The sequence below is a fragment of the Triticum aestivum genome, chromosome 1D (genome assembly GCF_018294505.1).
Source record: "Triticum aestivum cultivar Chinese Spring chromosome 1D, IWGSC CS RefSeq v2.1, whole genome shotgun sequence".
Classification (NCBI taxonomy): Eukaryota; Viridiplantae; Streptophyta; class Magnoliopsida; order Poales; family Poaceae; genus Triticum; species Triticum aestivum.
The window spans coordinates 2596101-2603520 of record NC_057796.1 but is presented as its reverse complement, the minus strand read 5'-3'; positions in this window follow the sequence as shown (position 1 = coordinate 2603520).

Genomic DNA, 7420 nt, shown 5'->3' with positions numbered 1-7420 from the left:
ATGAGCCAAGAGGGGAAACTGTTGGGGAACGCAGTATTTCCAAAATTTACCTACGATCACGCAAGATCTATCTAGGAGATGCATAGCAATGAGACGGGGAGAGTGTGTCCACGTACCCTCGTAGACCGAAAGCGGAAGCGTTTAGTAACGCAGTTGATGTAGTCGAACGTCTTCGCGATCCAACCGATCCAAGTACCGAACGTACGGCACCTCCGCGATCAACACACGTTCAACTTAGTGACGTCCCTCGAACTCTTGATCCAGTTGAGGCTGAGGGTGAGTTCCGTCAGCACGACGGCGTGGTGACGATGATGATGAAGTTACCGGCGCAGGGCTTCGCCTAAGCACTACGACGATATGATCGAGGTGTGTAACTGTGGAGGGGGGCACCGCACACGGCTAAAAGATCAACTTGTGTGTTCTAGGGTGCCCTGTCGGTGTCAAAACCGGCCGATCTCGGGTAGGGGGTCCCGAACTGTGCGTCTGAGGATCCAAGGTAACAGGAGGCAGGGGACACGATGTTTACCCAGGTTCAGGCTCTCTTGATGGAGGTAATACCCTACTTCCTGCTTGATTGACTTTGATGAGTATAGGGGTTACAAGAGTTGATCTACCATGAGATCGTAGTGGCTAAACCCTAGATGTCTAGCCTGTATGATTGTGATTGCCTCTACGGACTAAACCCTCCGGTCTATATAGACTTGGAGAAGGACTCGCAGCCGAACTATGTTCGGTTCGAGTTAGAGGCTGATGATGGGGAATTTTGCTTCCCACCCGCCACCCACTTCATAGCTACCGTCGAGGACTTAACCGACGAGCTCGATTATGGCTCCGAAGACATCGACGGTATGGACGACGATGCCGACAAGGAGCAAGGCCAAGACCCGCCATTCACTGGACGTTGGACGGCCACCTCTTCGTACGACGTGTACATGGTTGATACTGTTGGGGAACGTAGTAATTTCAAAAAATTTCCTACGCACACGCAGGATCATGGTGATGCATAGCACCGAGAGGGGAGAGTGTTGTCTATGTACCCTCGTAGACCGTAAGCGGAAGCGTTTATCAACGCGGTTGATGTAGTCGTACGTCTTCACGATCCGACCGATCCAAGTACCGAACGCACGACACCTCCGAGTTCTGCACACGTTCAGCTCGATGACGTCCTCGCCTTCTTGATCCAGCAAGACGGGCGAAGTAGTAGATGAGTTCCAGCAGCACGACGGCGTGGTGACGGTGTTGCTGAAGAACAATCTCCGCAGGGCTTCGCCAAGCACTACAGAAACTGTGACGGAGGACAAACTAGAGGGGACAGGGTTGCCGGCACACGGCTTGGTGTTTCTTAATCTCTCTTTGGTGCTAGCCCTGCCCCTCTATTTATATGTTGAGCCCTGGGGTCGAAACTTGGAGCAAAAGCCTCCTCAAAGTCGGTTTTGCCCGAAAGGCAAGAGTCCCACTCGGACTCCAGGACCAAACGCCACAATCCTTGGTGTCTGGCCCAGACGCCATGGGCCTCGGTCGTCTGGCCCATTTGGTCCCGGTTGGTGGGACGAACCGGGACCAATGGGCCTCGCTCCTGGCCCACCACCATTGGTCCCGGTTGGTGGCTTGAACCGGGACCACAGGCTGCCTTTTAGTTCCGGTTCATGCCACGAACCGGGACCAATGAGGTGCCTATATATACCCCTCGCCCGCGAGCAGAGCACTCCAGTGCTCTGTTTTTCTCTGGCCGGCGAGGGGAGGGCTTTGTGGTGCTCTAGCTCACCTCCTATGCACATGAGGTGTTCGATGAAATGTCCGAGCCACACTAGTTAAGCTTTCTCCTTTCGAAGCTCGACCTCAAAGCTCCATTTTCCTCGAGATTTGTCTAGGTTTAACGGCCCGTCACGTCCCATTCCCGTCTTCACCGCCGTCAATCGCCCGCGCCGATCTCGTCGCCGGCACCACCGTGGTGAGCCTCTTGTTCTTATCTTCTTTCTAAAAGAAAAAAATTCTTACTTTAGATAGATACTTGTCTAATTTTCTTACTATTTTATTGCTTGTTATTATATAGTGCGATGGTTTTGGTATCCGCCCACGTCGGCCCACGTCCTGTCTATGATTCAGATGTGGTATATATTATCTTTATAACTATTGGTTCATTTATTGTTTACAAAAATTATGCCGACCAACGTGACATAGATTTTATTTATCTAGGAGGTATGTGAACCGGAAATTCCAACCGACCCTATTGTCGAGAGGTTAAATTTAGTTGAAGAAGAAAACAATTTCTTGAAGGAAAAAATAAAAAAATTGAGGAGGAGAAGATGATATTGGAGTTGCATGTTGCGGATGTCGTCGATGATCACAAGATCAAGATGGATGCAATGCGCTTGAAGATTAGAAAGATTAGAAAATATGCCATTCATACCGAGGCTTGGTATCATTATGCCGTTGGATCAATTGTTACCTTGGTTGCGATTATGATCCCATTTGTTTTCGCATTGAAATGTTTTACATAGTTTCAATGTATGGTTTAATTAATTAGATGCTCTGGAGAGCTATATGTTGTTAGATGAGAACTATGTATGTACTTTGGTTTTAATGTGATGATGAACTTCTATTAATTTGGTCACTTAATTATCTATTCATGATGTTCTGTAATGGTTTTTGACACACTTAATTATATATAATGCACGCAGATGAACCGACAATGGATGTACGGTGACAGACACACCTCCGAGTACATTAAGGGCGTGCATGATTTTCTCGAAGTGGCTGAGGCAAATAAGCAGAATGGTTTTATGTGTTGTCCATGCCCTAAATGTGGGAATACAAAGTCTTACTCTGACCGGAAAATCCTTCACACCCACCTGCTTTACAAGGGTTTCATGCCACACTATAATGTTTGGACGAGGCACGGAGAAATAGGGGTTATGAGGGAAGACGGCAAAGAAGAAGAGGACGATGACAACTATGTGCCCCCTGAATACGGTGATGCTGCAACGGGGGAAGCTGCTGAAGATCAAGAGGAACCAGATGATGTGCCCAATGATGCTGCAACGGGGGAAGCTGCTAAAGATCAAGAGGAACCAGTGCCCGATGATGATGATCTCCGCCGGGTCATTGTCGATGCAAGGACGCAATGCGAAAGTCAAAAGGAGAAGCTGAAGTTCAATCGCATGTTAGAGGATCACAAAAAAGGGTTGTACCCCAATAGCGAAGATGGCAACACAAAGCTCGGTACCGTACTGGAATTGCTGCAGTGGAAGGCAGAGAATGCTGTGCCTGACAAAGGATTTGAGAAGCTATTGAAAATATTGAAGAAGAAGCTTCCTTAGGATAACGAATTGCCCGACAATACATACGCAGCAAAGAAGGTCGTATGCCCTCCAGGATTGGAGGTGCAGAAGATACATGCATGCCCTAATGACTGCATCCTCTACCGCGGTGCGTACAAGGATCTGAACGCATGCCCGGTATGCGGTGCATTGCGGTATAAGATCAGACGAGATGACCCTGGTGATGTTGACGGCGAGCCCCCCAGGAAGAGGGTTCCTGCGAAGGTGATGTGGTATGCTCCTATAATACCACGGTTGAAACGTCTGTTCAGAAACGAAGAGCATGCCAAGTTGATGCGATGGCACAGTGAGGACTGTAAGAAAGACGGGAAGTTGAGAGCACCCGCTGACGGGTCGCAGTGGAGAAAAATTGAGAGAAAGTACTGGGCTGAGTTTGCAGCTGACCCAAGGAACGTATGGTTTGGTTTAAGTGCGGATGGCATTAATCCTTTCGGGGAGCAGAGCAGCAATCACAGCACCTGGCCCGTGACTCTATGTATGTATAACCTTCCTCCTTGGATGTGCATGAAGCGGAAGTTCATTATGATGCCAGTTCTCATCCAAGGCCCTAAGCAACCCGGCAACGACATTGATGTGTACCTAAGTCCATTAGTTGAAGAAATTTTACAGCTGTGGAATGGAAACGGTGTACGTACGTGGGATGAGCACAAACAGGAGGAATTTAACCTGCACGCGTTGCTGTTTGTAACCATCAACGATTGGCCTGCTCTCAGTAACCTTTCAGGACAGACAAACAAGGGGTACCACGCATGCACGCAGTGTTTAGATGACACTGAAAGTATATACCTGGACAAATGCAGGAAGAATGTGTACCTGGGCATCGTCGATTTGTTCCGACCAACCATCAATGTCGAAAGAAAGGAAAGCATTTCAAAGGCGAGGCAGATCACCGGAAGAAGCCCGCCATGCGTACCGGTGATCACGTACTTGCTATGGTCAATGATTTACACGTAATCTTTGGAAAGGGTCCCGGCAGACTAGCTGTTCCGAATGACGCTGAGGGACACGCACCCATGTGGAAGAGGAAATCTATATTTTGGGACCTACCCTACTGGAAAGACCTAGAGGTCCGCTCTTCAATCAACGTGATGCACGTGACGAAGAACCTTTGCGTGAACCTGCTAGGCTTCCTGGGCGTGTATGGAAAGACAAAATATACACCTGAGGTACGGGAGGACCTGCAACGTTTGCACGAAAAAGACGGCATGCCTCCGAAGCAGTATGAAGGTCATGCCAGCTACGCTCTTACGAAAGAAGAGAAATAAATCTTCTTTGAATGCCTGCTCAGTGTGATGGTCCCGACTGGCTTCTCGTCGAATATAAAGGGAATAATAAATATGCCAGAGAAAAAGTTCCAGAACCTAAAGTCTCATGACTGCCACGTGATTATGACGCAACTGCTTCCGTGCATTGAGGGGGCTTCTACCGGAAAACGTCCGATTAGCCATTGTGAAGCTATGTGCATTCCTCAATGCAATCTCTCAGAAGGTGATCGATCCAGAAATCATACCAAGGCTAAGGAGTGATGTGGCGCAATGTCTTGTCAGTTTCGAGCTGGTGTTCCCACCATCCTTCTTCAATATCATGACGCACGTCCTAGTTCATCTAGTCGACGAGATTGTCATTCAGGGGCCCGTATTTCTACACAATATGTTCCCCTTTGAGAGGTTCATGGGAGTCCTAAAGAAATATGTCTGTAACCACGCTAGGCCAGAAGGAAGCATCTCCATGGGCCATCAAACAGAGGATGTCATTGGGTTTTGTGTTGACTTCATTCCTGGCCTTAAGAAGATAGGTCTCCCTAAATCGCGGTATGAGGGGAGACTGACTGGAAAAGGCACGCTAGGAGCGGACTCAATAATATGCAGGGACGGGCATTCTTGGTCTCAAGCACACTACACAGTTCTACAGAACTCTACCTTGGTGCCCCCGTATGTCGATGAACACAAGAACAGTCTGCGCTCCAAACACCCGGAGCAGTGTGACGACTGGATTACATGTGAACACATCAGGACTTTCAGCAGTTGGTTGGAAACACGTCTCAGAGGTGACACCACTGTTTGTGATGAGTTGTACTCGTTGTCCAAGGGACCATCTTCGACTGTATTGACTTACAAAGGATACGAGATAAATGGGAATACATTTTACACGATCGCCCAAGATCAAAAGAGCACCAACCAAAACAGCGGTGTCCGCTTTGATGCAGCAACCGAGAGGGGAAAGGACAGATATTATGGTTACATAATAGACATATGGGAACTTGACTACGGACATGATTTTAAGGTCCCTTTGTTTAAGTGCAAATGGGTCAATCTGTCAAGAGGCGGGGTACAGGTAGACCCACAGTACGGAATGACAACAGTGGATCTGAACAATCTTGGGTACACTGACGAACCGTTCGTCCTAGCCAATGATGTGGCACAGGTTATCTATGTGAAGGACATGTCTACCAGACCGAGAAAAAGAAAAGATAAGGAAGCGAATACATCATAGGATGAGCCAAAGCGCCACATAGTTCTTTCAGGAAAAAGTGACATCGTGGGAGTGGAGGGCAAGACAGACATGTCTGAAGATTATGAAAAAAGTTTCATGAAATTCCTCCCTTCAAAGTCAAGGCTGACCCAAGCATCCTGATAAACGATGAAGATTATCCATGGTTACGGCGCAATAAGCAAATGACACAAGCGAAGAAAAAGTGAAGACTTTCTCCCGCAACTATTATGATGATACCATGCCAACTTTGTAACAGACGAGTATGATACCATTGTCCGTTTTGTACACGAAGTGCATCTAGTTTTTGCCGTAACCCTCTCAACTTTCTTGCACATGCTATGTGGATGAAATGATGATACCATGCCAACTTTCAACCTTTTCAGAGTTCATTCAATTTCAGGGTCTTATAGTTCAAAATAATCAATAAATGCATGAAAAATAACAAATGAAGTCAGAAAGGGTTGAAAATTGATGATGTGGCTTTGAATGGTGCATTTTGAACACACAAAAAGTCAGGAGTTCAAATAAGTTTTAAGAAATGAAATCCCTTTGTAACAGACGAGTTTCCGTATGAAATCCTGATACTTCGAAAGAGATTGTCCGTTTTGTACACGAAGTGCATTCAGTTTTTGCCGTAACCCTCTCAACTTTCTTGCACATGCTATGTGGATGAAATGATGATACCATGCCAACTTTCAACCTTTTCAGAGTTCATTTGAAATGCTTTTCAATTTTAGGGTCTTATAGCTCAAAATAATCAGTAAATGCATGGAAAATGATGCATGAAAAATAACAAATAAAATAAATAAGTAATTAGAAACAAAATAATATAAAGTTTAATAAAATATATAAGTAGAAACAAAATAAAATAAACTTTAATAACATAAATAAAATTTATGAAACTAAAATTATCAAAGTATTTTGTGTTCAAAACATTATAAGCAACCTCTAGTATTATTGAAACTAAAATTATATATAATTGATGCAACTAAAATTATCGAAGTATTTTCTGTTCAAAATCATTGAAAGCAAAAAGAATTTTCATAAAGAACTTTTTTTGTTAGAAACTTTAATAGCAAAAAGAATCATCATAAAGTAAAATAAATAAGTAATTAGAAACAAAATAAAATAAAATAAATAAGTTTTTTGTTGTAAATAAAAACAAAACAAAATAAATAAAGCAAAAAAGAAAACAAAAAAAAGGCAAAAAATAAAAATTATGCCACCTATTGGGCCACCACGGCCTGAATACGACTAGAAACCCATCCATGGGCCAGGATTCAGGCCCGCAGAAGGCCCAGTAGGCCCACAGGCATGTACAGAGAGGTTAGGCCCGTAAGCCTGCTTTAGAGAGGAGCTCGACAGCTCAGGCGCACCGCACCTTATAAACAGGTGCGGCTCTCTCTCAGCTAGCGAGTTGGGACTAAACTCCCACCACCACTCCGCTGTGCAAGGCTTTCCGTCCCGGTTGGTGGCACCAACCGGGACTAAAGGGTGCCTTTGGTCCCGGTTGGTGGAACCAACCGGGACCACCCCTTTACTCCCGGTTGGTTCCACCAACCGGGACCAAAGGCCGCCGCTTCCCG